Source organism: Octodon degus, unplaced genomic scaffold (genome assembly GCF_000260255.1).
Source record: "Octodon degus isolate 3935 unplaced genomic scaffold, OctDeg1.0 scaffold00044, whole genome shotgun sequence".
Lineage (NCBI taxonomy): Eukaryota > Metazoa > Chordata > Mammalia > Rodentia > Octodontidae > Octodon > Octodon degus.
The window spans coordinates 6,874,499-6,891,389 of NW_004524620.1; the positions used below are offsets into that span (position 1 = coordinate 6,874,499).

Genomic DNA, 16,891 nt, shown 5'->3' on the forward strand with positions numbered 1-16,891 from the left:
AAGAAAGGTTTGTACTAATAGTGTTTAGACAAGATATAATGTTTGCATCTTGTCCTCTGAATACCTACTATGAAGACAACAATATGCAACGTATTAATTATTGTAAATATCCTAGTAACCTGTTTCTAAAACTCTTTCATTGCTATTTTATCTTATCTCATTAAAATAAATAAAAAAATTTAAAAAAGAAAAACTTTTCATACCTAAAGGTATTTGATTTCGCAGGTGACCGTGGCAAGCTCTGGAGGGTTGTATCCATCACTTTTAGGTCATTATTTTATTATATATTCAGATATATTTAGTTTCTTAAAGAAGTTAATAGAATTTTTAAAGTATTGAAAATGAAAAATGTTTCTTGGACTCTGGAAATATCTGAGTAACAAAAACAGCCTGAGGGATCACTCTTGATGCAGTTTAGGAAGAACAATTTAATCTGAGAATTACTTAGCTCTGTGATTGGGAGGGCATACTAATTATAAAAAGGTTAGAAAGGTCCTTCAGTTTTTAAATTTGTCCACATACCTGTGTTAAGTTACATGGCTACCTCAGTGGATAGCTTTGTAAGAAATAAATTTTTAATTCCCTGTTATCAGGAAACTCAACCTAACTCAATTTTGAATATTGTCCAGTATTTTACATAAGATTACAGGTAATGCTAATTCCCAAACACCTTCACTGATTCTATTTAAAAATTTTTTTTTTCATTTCCTTCAGTTCTCTAAAATACATGCACCTTCATTTTGGCCTATAAAAATTTTTAAGGACAGTATGTATAATAAATTAAAAGAACAATGAATTTATAACTCATTATTTTAAAATATTTTAATCACTCACAAAAAAGATACAACTTTTGAAATTTATTAGGTGGATATTTTTAAAGTTTTGAGATTTCTTTATTTTACATTTTACTTTTTTCTTGTTCTATAAGAAATAGTTTGGTTTTGGAAATCTGCTTTTCCAGAGGACCTCATTCTGTTAATTGTATGGTGAACCGCTCATGGAAACAGTTAATAAGAACAAAGGGAAGGAATTTGCAAGTTGACATTCATGAACGCCAAGAATCAATGACTCTTGTAATTTGGAAAGTTAATGGAAATTGATGTTCTTCATGAAATACAGACCACAGAAGTAGCGCTGAATGTATGCGTACTGGTAAGGAGGTCAACAGTGGTAGCAGGCTGCATGACAAGCCGGCAAGCAAGAGAGAAGGGTAGGACAACAAGAAAGGCAAGGAACAGGTCTCCAAGCTAGCTCGTGGGATGCTCCCACTAGCTCATCTCCAAACCTCAGGTTACATATTTCAAAGGCGTTATTTCCAGTGCTGATCTGAAAAATGGAGCCCCTTTAGGGAGCACCACACTGTATAATTTAAGTCATTCTCTGGGGTGATATGTAGAGGTTAATGTAACACACCCCAGAGCCAGAGGGTAAACAGGCTTGGGTTACAAGCGCACTGCTTGACTGCCCTCATCAGAAACAGAAAACGTCTCCATAAGTTTAAGATAAACTAAGAGAGGCCTGAGCTTTCCACTCAGACCAAAGTGTCCTGAGTGCCGCGGCTGCCTTCCTCTGGTACCCTTGTGCGTGCTGGAGAAGCCCAGCGGGAGCTTTGCTTAGAGGATGTTACTCGAGGTTTCTAAAACTTTACTTTTATGCTTTTTCCACATACTCGCTAATACAATCGTCTTGTTTTTACTGAAGCAACTTGATAAGAGCTGCCTGGACTCCACAAACAGTACCTAGGCATGGAGACACTCTGCCGAGAGGTGCCACCCTGAGCCAAGTGGGATTTGGCTGCCTGGTGATAATATTTCTTCTAAGAGTCCACTGCCTATCAAAGTAAAAATGTAGCTTTTTGCAGAAAAGTATAACCACAAGGTATAGAAAGTAATGCCATATTAACATGCTGAGCTGTATAAGGCTGAGCTGCAAAAGGCTCAAGTCAACAACTTCGACGTTTGCCAGTTCTGCTGACAACCCACTACTATTATGATGGACTAGTGGATTATATTGGGTTATTTTGCTGAATTCAAGTACTTACAATAGTTGAACTGGCATCAAGTATGAAGAGGTCCTTTAAAGACTTCTCCAAATACAGCTTCTCTAACAACAATGAAACACCCATCTCTGACAAAACGAAACAAAAAAGGAGGACAAAAATGAAGGACTATTTTGTAGTGAAAAAAAAATATATATATGTATGTATATAAAAATAGATAGGATTTATACATAGCTACCTTCTATTAGTTCAATGAAAAGAAAGGTCTGACTAATATTATCTAGACAAGATATGTCTGCATCTTGTCCTCTGAATAACTATTACAAAGCCAGCAATATGCAATGTATTAATTATTGTAACTGTCCTGCTAACCTCTTTTGAAACTGTTTCATTGCTATTTTTCTCATTAAAATGAATTTTAAAAATAGAAATTATAAAAGATTCCACTGCCAAGAACAAATAGATCAATCCAAGAAATCTTTGCAGTTTTTTTCTTGCATGTGACAGTACAAATGAAAAAACAGGTGTTACAGTCCTCTAATAAAACTTTAAATTTCATTTTTACTGAGAATCCCACACACTTGTTAAGATGACAATGTGTTTATTTTTCAGCATAATATTGCCAACATTTATTTCCTTCACTATTAGTATTTTATATCCCACCCATCCTGTGACCCAGCCCAGAAGAAATCTGCTCCAGGCAAACCATGTGTGTCATGTAATCATTCAAACAAGTATGAATAATTAAGACAAGACTCTCTCTAAAGAAAAATGAGAATGGGAACTAGGGAAGCTTGACAATTTCAGTTTGCTTTAAATATTATTTTTCTGGGTTCACATAAGATTTGAAGAAAAGAAGTATTCTCTTTTTTAAAGCTTTTAAGCTGAGTAATGCACTCATTATTATAAACACATAGAGATTACACACTAACAGCTAAGTAAACTATTTGTAAGAGTCAAGGCAAGTAAGTAATTTAGTCTCTGGCAGTGGCGATTGCCTCAAGTGTTTCTAGTCTAATAGTCGTTCAGAATTTCTTGTGTTCCCAGGCCTGTGTTGAAAATACTTATTGTAAAGGTGAAAGCACATCAATAGCGTGCAAAATGTATAGAAAGTAAATATATATCATCATAAGTGTAAAACTGCAAAAAGAAAGCAAAGGTTTAAAAACATCTCCCAGAAGTGATGCCCTTTTCTACCTAGAACTTTTTGTCTCGTCTTGTCTTTGTGCATGGCTGCTGGGGATCGAACCAGGACCTCGTGCCTAAAAAGTTAGAGCTCATCCGCTGAGCCGCACCACCGGCTGCTCACCTATAAATGTTGCATTTTAAATTCACAGGCTAAACGTAGACTTCAGAAAAAGGTTTTCTTTTCTGCAATGAAACAGAGAAAGGAGACTGGAGAATTGTTCTAAAACTGAACCAGATTATTAGATTGTACATCCTCTGTGATTTTTTTTCCAAATTTTGATTTTAAGCAAACAATTCAAAATCAAACACTTATGATTTGGCCCCTCCTTTTTGGCCTGGTGCCACTTTGTCACAAAAATATAACTCAATTTCAGTGATCTCTATGCAGTGGATTCCCTACTGGAGCACAGCACCGCTTAGGAAGACTGAAGGGCTCCGTGTCCCGGAATCTCCCCTCTGGTCCCATCATCAGTGGTTTTGCAAACACCCCTGTGATGTAACCCCCTGTGGTCAGAGAGGGCTTGTGAAGTTCAGTAAGGAAATGAGAACAGGGCCGGAGGGGGAGGAGGCTGCAGAGTGCACGCAACGTCAGCCCACCCTTTCCCTGTGGAATAGGAATTGCTGGCAAAGGAGACGCTCTCACATCGTCAGAAGAATCTCAGCTTTCGCCTTGGAAAGCACACACAAGAGGAAAGGAACATTCCAGCGTGCTACCGCAAGGAATGCACGCTAGGAAACTGAGATGAGGGTCTCAGCTTGCATCGCGAGTCAGTACTGCTGACTGTCCTGCTACGTCTGTCTGAACTAATACTTAGAAGAAAATCTCGTTCTTTCTTTTTGTGCATGATATCTGAAAGTCTATGGAATGCACGATAATATTCTAGAGCCAGTAAAAAGCAAAACTGAGTGGCTTGTCCCAACGTTACTTGCCCTACGAAAACAAACAATCTGAATAACTCAAGTAAGAGTCCATTAGCATTGTCGTTTCTTTCTTATCAACAGCTTATTTTGCCAGGATTATTTAAATATGTATTGTTTCGGGTTAAGAATATACCAACATATAACTCTACTGATTTATAATTTTATAAAAAAGAATAAAATTTATAGAAAAATCTATTTTCTCATGTTAGCAAATAGATTTTCAAGTTATTTTCATGATCAATATAACCTTGCGTCTTCTGTCCTTTTAATTTGCAGCCCAAACAAATTCAGTAACCTCAAAGTTGTGTCAAGTAAGACCTAGATCTGAAGACATGTGACGATTCACAAACCCATGATGGATCTGCCCTTGGTCCTTGTGCTTGTGTTTACCACTCTACAATGCTTCTACTCAGGCAAGGAGCCGAAAACCAATTTTAATAAAATTTTGCTAGATAATCATTTGTATGCCATTAGTTGTGGAATGAGCCCATAGTTCAGCCTTGAGATCTATATGCGCTTGCTGAGTTTGGGGCTCTTTGATGATAATTGATTCCTTTCTGTACAAATGAAGCTGAATTGTAGTTTTCTTCAGGAATGGGCCATTAAGATGAAAGATAGACACCCGGTTCACTATGTAATGCGCCACTCTAGGGTCAAGAGAAAAAAAAACCACCTATGTTCAGTATCTACCTTGCTCTTTTTTCTCTGAAATGTCTTTTTGTGCTCCAAATATAGCACAGCACTGACAGATGGTTCCAGAACACAGTTTATACTGGAGCAAGTATTATAAAACCTATAGAATTAAGAAACACTGCAAAATATGGGGTTTTTAAAATGTATTTAGTACAATGTTTACAGGGTCTCACTACATAGATCAGAGTTGTAGTGATTCTCCTATTTGCAGCCTCCCAAGCACTGGGATTACAGGCATGCACCACCATGCTTAGTCTCAAAATATGTTTGATAGTATTTATTTTCTCATCTTTTCCTTTCTTACACATATCCTTCACTCAAAATGTATTCTTCCTAAATGGAAGGTGATACTCTGCCCCTCAAATGTTCCACAGGCACAACCCATTGTCTCAGAAACACGCCCTGTTCTATTTCAGGGCACAGGAGTGCAGCAGTCGCCTGGTTCTCCCTTCTCTTCTTTCAGCATATAGGATAGAAATGCCAGATGAACGTGGCTTTTCAGTACTCCATGGTGAATCGTGCATACTGCTGTCTACACTGTTTCTTCCTCATGAAGTCAGATAAACCTGGAACTTACAGACTCACAGCTGTGACATAGTGCACAGACTTCTCCCCACAGAGCCACCCATGAATGCTCACACTTAAGACTTAGTCAACAACAAATTTCTCCTCGAAACTGCTACCCAGAATCCTGAACTTTTCAAATTGGACCACATTTCCTTCTCGTTGATACCACAGCACCCTCTACTGTCTTGTGTTGCAGAATGTACTGCAGTCGGGTATCTAGGCCTTTCCAGAGAACTGGTAGTGTGAACTCCATTAGACCAAGAAAAATATTTGGGTCAGTATATTATTCATCTCTCTGCTGTACTTCCTACTCTGCTCTATTTCCCCAGATAGGGAAGGGTGAAGAGAATGAGACAATGAAAAGTGGAGACAGGAAGACCAGAAATATCTAGGAAGAGAGAGAAAAGTGACATTAGGGGAAATGAGATCAGAAGTTAAAGTACAAGTCCTGCTATCTGAGTTTGCCTCTATTGCTTACAATCTAAAAGAATAGGAAGAGCACTGTACTCAATAAGTGTTCATGGGATGGCTTCCTGGCAAGTGAATAAGATCCTTTGTACTCTATAGCGTGCCTTGTTTCCCCCTTTCAATAACTTTTTCTCACCTGGAGAGCCTGTTTCAATTTTCTGTGTCCACTCACTCCTAACATTCAAACTTCTGTAAAATCCCTTCGTCTCCAGAAAGCCTTCTCCTGCTATTTCAGGGTATGTTGTTTTTATCATGTCTGAAACCCTAGAGTACTAACTCATTCTTACCATTCATAAATACTTTAGGGATTTCTTTCATTCATGTTATTTAATCTCAAAAAGTACCATCCAATTAAGTCAGGGATCATTGTGTTTCGGCTAACCCTGATACCCCCGGTGGGTGTGGAAATGAATGGAACGTATGATTAATTGAGTAGGTTTTCCTCTTTTCCTTTGCAGTTAAAATATTTATAGATCTATAAACAACAATTAGAAAAGATAAACATGCTAAAAATGTGATTATATATGACTGTATTTTAGACTTATTTAATCAGGCCATATGTTCTTGTTTTTAAAAAAGCATTTCAAGTGTTTTAGAACAGATATTGGAGTTCCTTAGGGCACAGATAATTCATTCCCCCTGCAATCAATTAAAGATATATTCAGTGAAATTTTCCTATAAATTCTGCATGTACATTGAGCAAATGTGTTTTCTCTTTGGATTTTACTTCCCTCCCTATAAAATGAACCATTATAAGTCAGAGGGACCTTTTCCAAATGTAAGTGCTCAATATATACAAACTCATAATTTCTTGATTTAATTGGAATTAAAAAGACTATTAAATGGTTAACCTGTGTAAGCCATTGGATACACATAACAGATATGACTCACAGTACACAAATGTACAAGAAATATGTTTATTTTCTATAACAACATAATTGAAAAAAAATTGTGCTTCTTCCTATCTGTGGGCAGAACTTACTGTGAATCAGTTCAGGGTTTCTTCCCTTCCATATTCCTGAAGCGTGCCTGATTTATGGGATTGCAAAATGTCGGCACCATGACAGCAGTGACCAGTGCCCAGTGATACACATGGGTGGTGCGGGACACGCTCCTCACGTGTCTTCCATCCTTCACTGGGCTCCTTAAAGCTCAGCTCCCACCCCAAATCCACATGGAAGCCATTGTGCTTGCCCACAACAAACTGGATATCAAGAAACAAGAAATCTCCCTTAAAATTCATCTGTTTAAGCACCTAGTAATTCTCCACTTGGTCTAGGTTTCCATTGCTTCTCTGAAGCCCTGTCTCCAGAGAGCTGCCTTCTCTCCAGCACTATTGACATCATGGTCCTTGCATTGTAGGCATCAGCGTCCTCCTGTTAAACATACGTGGACTCCTTGTCCCTCCAAAGCCAATTCCCTGCGCTTTCCAGTAGAACTGTTCCTTCCCTAGCTGCTCAAGAACATAAGGCTCCTCTTCACACCAAGATTTTCTGCATTGTTTGTTCTCCTTTTTAACTGACCTTTTGTCTCTGCATACAAAGAAGCTATAAGCCTTCCATTTTCTATTTACACACACACACACACACACACACACACACACACACACACACACCCTTCCCCCAATCCCAACTAAACCATATAGCAGCCGTCTCTTTTTGCTTAGCTTCTTTCATGGGGAAGACTTCAAGGATGTGTCTATCTTCACTGCTCCCTTCTTCTCTGGTTCCCTCTTTAGCCCTGCTGATCAGGACATTTCCATTAGACTCATCTGAAGAAGCTCTTGTTGAACCCACGAGGGATTTGCATTGCAGCAAATCCAGTGACCAACTTTCAATGCCCATTGAGTTAGATTTACCATCAACGTGTGCTGACATGTTGAAATGCTTTCTTCATTATTGATCAGATCTTCATCTCATTTTCTTCTTCTTGCATAGACTGCTATTTCATACATTTTTATTTAAGAATAAAGCATAAATATAAGGAAACCACAAAAACAAATGTACAGTTTAGGGAATTATACTGGGACAAACACCCTATCAAGCAGGTAAAGAAACAGAAATTTGCTGCCCTGCTCTAGATTCCCACCAGGCCAAAATCAACCCTTGCTTTGTCTCAAAGTGAGCACCGTCCTGACATAATTCTGCTTTACACCGCCACTGCCATCCCAGCGTGAGTCTGCAGGCATCACCTGTGTAGTCTGACACACTTTGTTCTTGCTGCATCTTCTCACTGCTGGGCTCTTGTTCAGCCTTTTCCATTTCTCTATAACTTACTCTTCTGTGGATGAGACCTGATCCACTCTTCCGGCTATCCTTTCTGTCCCTAATGGCCCTGCCATTGACCTAGCTGTTCATGCAAAAAAACTTCTCGATTCCCATATTTTCTGCAATAATGTACACAGAGCACCCAGTTCTGTTTTCCTTTTTTTCCCCATAATTTTATTGATAAACAAATAGCAATTAGACAGTTTCAAACCAAATTGGTAGGACAGTTTCAATAATTAACACATTGCATACATTCTTCCTAGTGGTTAATTGCCGTACAAGATGCGGACATGATATCCTATTTACAAACACCATTAGAACAAATCACTCTATTCATTAAGAGAATGTAACTATATATCTATCCTAACCACTTTGAATACACAGATACAAAATGGACATTCATCTGTATACCCTTTTTTTGTTAAGTTCTGTTATTTGAACAATTTCTGACATTGCCAGTGAAGCGGAAGACTCAATACTATTATGAATTACTGAACTCTTTTAGATTACTTTGCTGAGTTAACACATCTATAATATTCAAATAATGGAACTTACCAAAAATAATGGTATACAGATGTTTTCCTTTTCTTCAAAACAAAGCCTGAGGACACCCCTTTCATTTTCTCACCTAAGCCTTTATCAGCTCTCACTTAACAACCGCAGTCTATTATTACTAAGAGGCTTTTTAGCCTGGAGATATTTGTTTTTGCTTTTGACTGCTGTAATCTGCTTTCAAAACAGCATATAGAATAATGTTTTACATGTCTTTTTGTCTTTTCCAAATTTTAAACTAACCAAACACACACATACACAAAGCTACCTTAAATAGAGACAGTACAACTCCAAATTATGAAGCCACCATAGAGTGTTTGTCTAGCAAGAATAAGGCCCCGAATTTATTTAGTGGCCAGGAAAAAAAGCATGGATCAATTACAACTATTCAATCTTTCGATTAACTCAGCCATTTTGCTGGTTGCTTGATAGTCTTGCCTTTTTTCCAACAAAAATCTCGTCCAGCATCATGAATTGTTCTGAGTTGCCCTGTGTCTCTTCCAGTCCTGACCGTTTCTTAGTCTTCTATTAATTTCTATAACTATGATATTTTTAAGACTGAAGGCCATTGATTCATTATTGTTTCATTACTAAACCTCATTTTAGCGTAGTTTTTGGTTTTCAGCAAAATTGAGCAGAAAGCAAAGGTAATGTCCTTAAACTCCCTGTTCTCACACATGTGCAACCTGTCTGTCATTAGCACCTGCTACCAGGACTTCTGTTACAATTGGAGAACCCACACTGATACATCCTAATCACCTGAAAGCCGAACAGTACATTAGGATTTACTACAGTGTTCTATAACCCAGTGGTTGTTACCCACCACTGGAGTAACAGAACAGGAATAGTTCCCTAAAAGTCCTCTCTATACACTCATGGCCTACTCATCTCTCCCCAATCCTAACATCAGAAACCAGGGATCTTATTTCTTGTCTTCATAGCTTTGCCTTTTCCAAATGATTGTAAAATTAGAATTATATATATAGTCTGCCACCTTTATATGTTGCCTTTTTCCACCTAGCATTCATGTAAGTTTTCTCTTTCCTTTGATTAAGGGTTCATTTTCTTTTTATGTCTGAAATATATGCTTTCTCTGCAGTCTTTTCCCTGTACCACAATTTTATTTATGCCTTCACCTACAGAGAATCATCTTGGCTACTTCAAAGTTTTGGAAATTGTGAACAAAATTGCACTCTTTTAGGATTCCATGGTCTATCTTTTCTTAGCATAGCAAACATGCTTCCTTGTCAAAACTTTTTAAATCGTCATCTTAATTTCCAATGCATATTGACAAGTAACTCATCACCTTTCAAATTACACTATAATTGTTCATATTACTACAAGTTCCACAAATAACAAAATATTCCTAGTAACAGACCTTCAAATACTACTTGGTGAGTGAGCGCACAGACATGGATGGTCTTGCTTCTCGTAGGAATTTGGGTATGACTACAATTCAGAATACATGTGCATGTGTCTTATTTTACTACAAGTCAATGATTTAGAGTCATTACTAAATTATGAGGATGCTTTTCACACTTCCTCAAAAGGTAAGCACAAGTTGAGGTAGTGCTGGGAAACCAGTGCTACGGAAAGACCAAACACTTACTTTTTTGGTTTGGTTTGGTTTTGGAATTTTTGAGACAGGGTCTCACTGTGTATTCAGGCTGACCTTGAACTCACCATGTAGTCCAGGTTGGCCTTGAACTCAAGTAATTCTCCTGCTCCAGCTTCCTGAGTGCTGAGATTACACGTTTGTGCCATTACACTAGGCATAAAATTATTTTTTAAATATGAAACTAACTGAGGATTCAATTTTCAGGAAGGGCTTCTATATTACTGGCTTGATTTTTTCATATAAAAAGATCATAGGTGGGGCCAGCCAGATAGCTCAGCAGACTAAAGTGCCTGTTTAGGCAGGCACAGTGACTGGGGTTCGATCCCCTGTATGCTCTACTGTCCCAGCCCCTGGGGAATGGTGAGGCAGCAAATGAGACTGGGCATGGTGGTGCATGCCTGTAATCCCAGCACTTGGGAAACTGAAAACAGGAGGATCACCACCAGTCCAATCTATGTAGTGAGACCCTGTGAACCCTCTACTAAATACGTAAAAAAATCATAGGAAAGGCACATAATGTAATAAGTTGCTTTTACCCTGGTTCATATTTCTAATAAATAGATTGAAAATTTGACTGTATGTTTCGTTGTATTGTTGATAAGAAATTGCTGCAGAAGATCAAATGGATTATTACTTTTTACATACAGTCCATCCTCCATACATTTCTAGGTATACATCTGGATTACTTAGACTGTAGAAGAATATATACATTATTTATTTAAGAGTTTCCTATATAACCCTTTCTCTTGACTCCAATTCATTTATAACTTTTTGGTATGCTTTTCTAATGTAATTGCCAGGAACCAAGCTCTTTACATAAAATAAACATAGAATCAGTCAAGCTGGAAACTGCAGGAAAAGCCTTGGCCTGAGTCACCGCTCTTACTCCTGTGGTGCACAATTTCCCCTTCCCCAGGGGCTGACAGTGCCATGCCTGGTACTGCTCCTTAGCCTCTTGCTTGTCTCCTAAATGTGTTGTAGGAATACATATGGCTGGTTTACTATAACGAGAACGCACTCCTGAGAGACACTTACTATTTTTTTTATCTGATCTTGGTTGGCCACTTTGATTTCTGTTACACAGAACCAGTTCAAATATTTGGCCTTCTAATGTTTTAATTAAAAATTTAATGCTGCCTGACTTTGTAACTCTGCAGCTCCAGGGTCCAATTGGAGGAAATACCTAGTTCCTTTAGGTTCAAGGCAGAAGGCTCCCAGAAAAAGACAGCTGCAGTTTTTTGTGTGTTGCAGGAAATTCTAATTGACCTCCACACTGCAGGTCAGTTCACTGCTTTACGAAGCATTGTTCTTTCCTTCAATGGAGTTATAATCACCCAGGTATCCTCAGAGAGTATGCTAGCTTTCATTGATGAATTCAAATGATGAGTGACTAGGAGGAAATGCTTGGGATTTGTCCCTCTCTCAGAGCCCTGCTTACTGACCTGCTGACTTAGCTGGACTTTGTGCATGTTTAAAACAAAAGGCTTCATTTTATCATTGAAACATACTATTTATACATCTTCATGGTGTACATTATAATAATCCAATACATGTATGCAATATGGAATTATCAAATCAGGGTATGCATTTCTAACTCTTCATCCATTAATCACTTTGTTATGTTGGGAAATTTGTACTCTTCTAGTCACTCTGAAATACAGCATAGAATACTTTAACCTGTAGCAACCTGTTGTGCTAACGTAGAACCAAAGTAACTTCTCCGCTCTCTGTTGCTGCCTCTCATGGAGCCCCTCCCCGTTCCTGATCACTACTGCACTTCCTGGTCTCTGGTGACCTCGGGTCCGCTCTGCTCTTCTTGTTAATTTCCTCAAATGAGTCAGAACACGTGTTGTATTTGTCTTTATACGTCTGGCTTGCTGCACTCGAAATGATGACTGCTAGCTCTCCTTAGCTTTTTGCTTGTCTGAGTTTCATAAATGCCACAAATGATAAGATTTCATTCTTTTTATAGCTCTATAATACTCCATTGTCTAAATAGACTGACTTTCTTCAATCGTGCACTGAAGGGCATCTAGGTGCACTGCGTGTTGTGGTTGCTGAACATAGTGCTCCAAAGAGCAAGGGCGGTGCACATGCCATTCTGGAGCAAGGACTTGGGTGTGGACCAGCCGTGCAGTCGACAGAAGATCGCATGATGGTCCTCTTCAATTTGCGAGGAAGCCCTGAGCTGTTTTCTATAAGGACGGCCCTAGTTCTCGTTCCTGCCCTCAGTGGCTACGAGTGCTTTTCCTCCCGCATCCTTATTAGCATATATAAGTTTTTGTGTTTATCAAAATAGCCATTTTAACTGGGGTAGAATATTATCTTATTTTTGTTTTGATTTTCATTTTTTTGGCTGAGTGTTTTTTGATTTACTTTCTGGACATTTATAGATCTTCTTTTCAATTTTGTCTGTCCAGTTCTTTAGCCTTTTTCTTATAATTGGTTTGTTTAATTTTTTGTGTTCAGTATTTTGAGCTCCTTATGGATTCTGGTTATCAGTTTTTATTGGATGAACAGTTTGTGAATTTTTCTCACCCTTTCTGTAGGCTGTCTTTTAATTCTGTTGTTTTCTTTATTTGGAAGAAGTGTCTCAGCTTATTTTTGTTGCTTGTGTTTTACAGGTACTATATTATGAAGCATTGTTACACCAATGTCTTGACATGATTTTCATGTTTTCTTACAATGATTTTATACACTTGGACTTCACAGTTAGGTCTTTGATCCATTTTAAGTTGATTCGTTGTGTGTAATGAAAAAGGGACGTGGTTTTCTTCTGCAAGTGTAAATCCACACTTGCCAGCACCATTATTAGCTAGACAGTAGGAGACAATAGATTTCCGAGTGTCTGGAAGGCTTTCCGGCTTTAGTCAAAAAAAGCCTAAGAGTGAAGTTGGAATAGAGAGGGAGGCTGGCACTTAGAGACCAATGTTTCCAGTCCTGCTTTGTAGTGGGATTTTTCTATGTTTGGGAGAAATATCAGAGCCCCGATCAGGCCACGATGTGTCACTCTGAATCAGTCCTGCACCAGCGATGCATCTGTCACAGAACAGTCTTCTGTCTGAATGCTGTTTTCCTACTCTTGGTCATTATTCTTTGATTGGTTATAGGAATGTCATGTGGCCTGCTTTCTTATATTATAGTAGACACATAAAAGGCCTAAGTTAAAGTTACAGCATCCAAGTAATTTTGCTGTGTGTGAAAGATCTAGTTAATGACATGGCTGAACTTTTGCTGGAGTCTGCCTGACATCATTTGGTACTTAGTCCCTTCTTTAAGCTGTATTATTTCATTGGCAAAAGTTGTCTTTCCTGTCGTCTATTTTTCCAAATGTTCTTCTCTCTCTCTCTCTCTCTCTCTCTCTCTCTCTCTCTCTCTGTCTGTCTGTCTCTCTCTCTCTCTCTCCTCATTATGACCTCTCCCTAGGCTCTCAGACGCTTCATTCTTTTATTTATACAGGAAAAACTTATCTATGGGGGTGGATGGATGAGGTATGAGGAAACCTGAAAACTTTTCACACCTAGGCAACAGAATTCAAACTTGGAAAATTCCAAACGCTTGCCAGGAAATGGGAGAGTTTCCCACAGTTGTGACTCACTTCTTACATGTGCAAATATTTAAGTTACAGAAGACATTCTCAGACTTCACAGCCAAGGCAAGCTCTCCCAAGTTTCCAGAAGGCAAATTTCTCTGTGATTGGCGTCTTATGATCCACACTTACTTGGATAGTTAGTTGTGTAAATGTAAAACTAACATTCCAGTGACCAAAACATTGAGGAATAAGTACATCTCAAGGGAAACAAGTACAAGCTATGTCAGGCAGACTCGAGAAAAAAGCTCAAATTTATCAAGCTCTGTCAAACTGATTAATGAAAATAACTTTCCAATTAGAAGGCCATTCTTAATAATACACTGAATAATATTGCAATGAAATGAAAATATAGATAGTAACAAAGTTCATTGTGCACAGTGCACTCTCATTAATATTCACCTTTCATGTGTATGAATTTAGGAACTACAGTGGTAATAACATTTGTGAAAGAAACCTGGGATATAGTCAAAATATGAAGAGTTTATTGGTCAAACCCAACCCTTGGGGCAGGACTTTGTCACATCCCTAAGTGGGCAGTTCGGCTTCAGGATGCTGTCTCAGTAAACGCGGCACTAGTCAGTACTAGGGACAACTCATGAAGCTCATAAATAACAAATGCAATCACTCACCATGAGAAAACTAGCTCTCATGCAGTTATTCACAATTCAACTCCCCAGGAAAATATCAGATGTAACTGAGATCTATAAAAGAGTGAAAACAACCAGGTATGATGTTGATCTAATATACAGACAAGCACATTCGTAATGCAGTTGGCTCTGTATCCAGACCTAGGAATAATTTACCACACAGATCATAGGGGTAAAATACTACATAAGGGACCGAGAGTTACTGACCTTCCAAGCACCGCTGGTGTGCTTTCCAGCACTTTCTACAGTTTTTTCTCTGCCTTTTTTAATCTCTAAATTGATCAGTTTCCCTCATTGACATTTTGTTCCCTCTCTTCTTTACTCTTTCTTTTTCTTTTCTCTGCTTCTCTTTTTCTTAGTTTTCCTCTGTCTCTCTTCTTAGGCTAGGTCAAATACAGTGATGCCTCAGCTTGTGGACCTATTTTGTCTTACCACCAGGGAGAAGATGGCTGTGTCTGTGTTTGTGAGTGTGGGGATGACCATGGTCGTGTTTGTCACCTGATGTAGAGTTCATGAATGGAAAGGAAATTTTGCCAAACCTTTTGTTTGTGAGCCAAATTGTTTGTGAACAGAAGTGTTCATGAACTGAGGTGGTATTGCTCATGTAAATAGGTTATAACTGTGTATGTTAATAAAGCCCTTCTCCTTTAATCCTGGTCATGACCTTCTTGGTCATGCAACATATTGACCCTGTGATTTCACAGTTCACTAACCTCATTCAAGACGTTTTGGCTAAAGCTGAGATTAATTTAATATTCTGAAGGTAGCATACTTCTCTGGCACTGCGTGTGCGAAGTAACATGTCTAGTAAACCTATGTGGATATGAAATGTGCCATCCCAGGAGAAAGAAATTAGTGGCATGTGCAATAATTCTTCTACTGTGAAAAGTGTCTGAGTTAAAACTCTGTTTCTAGATGTCTTTGCCCTCTGTCTCCCAATGTTCCCATCACCCCCAAATATCCAAGACGCAGCCATCCATAATGGCTTCCAAGTCTGATGGAGACAGCACCTCCACACTGTAAAAATAGAACAGGACCATTGTTTGTACTGTCTCTGTAAAAGTGCCTGAGATGTCAGCTTCTAGAGAGGAAGAGTTGATTTGGGCTCACAGCTTTGGGGGTCTTAGTCCATGGCTGTTTAGCTGTGTTGTCCTGGGTCTCCTGCAGCAGAGCATACAGGAGAACATCCTGTGATGCTTACAGAAAGGGTTCAGTTGCCTCATGGTGACCTGATGTCCTTCCTCTAGATGCCATGCATGAAAGGTCACAGCCTCCCAGCAGCACTATGTACCAGAAACTGAGCCTTCACCACATGGCCACTGGGGAGTATTCAAGACCCAAAGTACAGCACCCAATGTGCTCTGGTCTACAGAGTTCTTTACAGAATGCTGTAATTACTTGTGAAGTATTTTTATTTGAGTAGCATCAATATCCCTCTGCATATGCTTGTTGTGGGGAGAGGTTTATAATGATAAAAGACACAGGTATAATTTAGCAGGGTCCCTTAAAAACACTAAGTGCTCATTGGCCAAGCATTGGCCGTGACTCATCCACATGGCTGCACTGATAAAGGTTCTACAATCTGAGGTACAGGATCTCAGGACAAATCCTGAGGGCATTTCACTGACCTTCTCAGGCCAAAAAGCTACAACTCTTGTTGCATAGGTCCTGCTTTACCTTGGTCTTAACCATCCAGCAGAAAAGTATGAAGACGAAATTATAAGAAATAAAGCCATGCTGTTAAGTTGAGCTGTGGGGGACTCAGGTCAATAATTTCTGACATTGCCAGTTAAACAGAAGACCCAATGCCATTGTGGGCTACTGGACTCTTTTGGAATATTTTGCTGAGTTTACACACCTATAATACTCAATAACGGAACTTAGGAAAAATGGGGTATACAGATGAATGTCCATTTTGTATCTGTGTATTCAAAGTGGTTGGGATAGATATATAGTTACATTCTGTTAATGAATAGAATGATTTGTTCTAATGGTGTTTGTAAATAGGATCACAAGTCCGCATCTTGTACAGCAATTAACCACTAAGAAGAATATATGCAGTGTATTATTTGTTGAAAAATAAAAATAAATAAATAAATAAATAAAAATAAAAAATAAAAAACTTTACAACAACAAAAAAAAAAAACACTAAGTGCTCAATAATCTTCCTTGAAACACCAAGCAGTAGGTACTCTGAGTAGCATCTTATTCCCAGCACTTGTTAGCGCATGAGTGATATAATGAATTAGTGACTAATGAGAGAAAAGGGGGTCAAATGGCTTCCCTCTCCTTTTACACCACTTAGACATCCAGGGACTTTTGTCCTTTCCTACCACAAACCCCAGAGGAAAAGAGTGACAAGTGCCTAGGAGCAGATCA

The 16,891-nt window shown here is 38.6% G+C and overlaps 1 pseudogene; it reads right to left on the reverse strand.

Annotated features, from left to right (window-relative positions):
- The window catches only part of LOC111816909, a 30,793-nt pseudogene extending 15,798 nt beyond the window's left edge, over window positions 1-14,995 (reverse strand).
- Window positions 14,996-16,891: the final 1,896 nt, after the last annotated feature.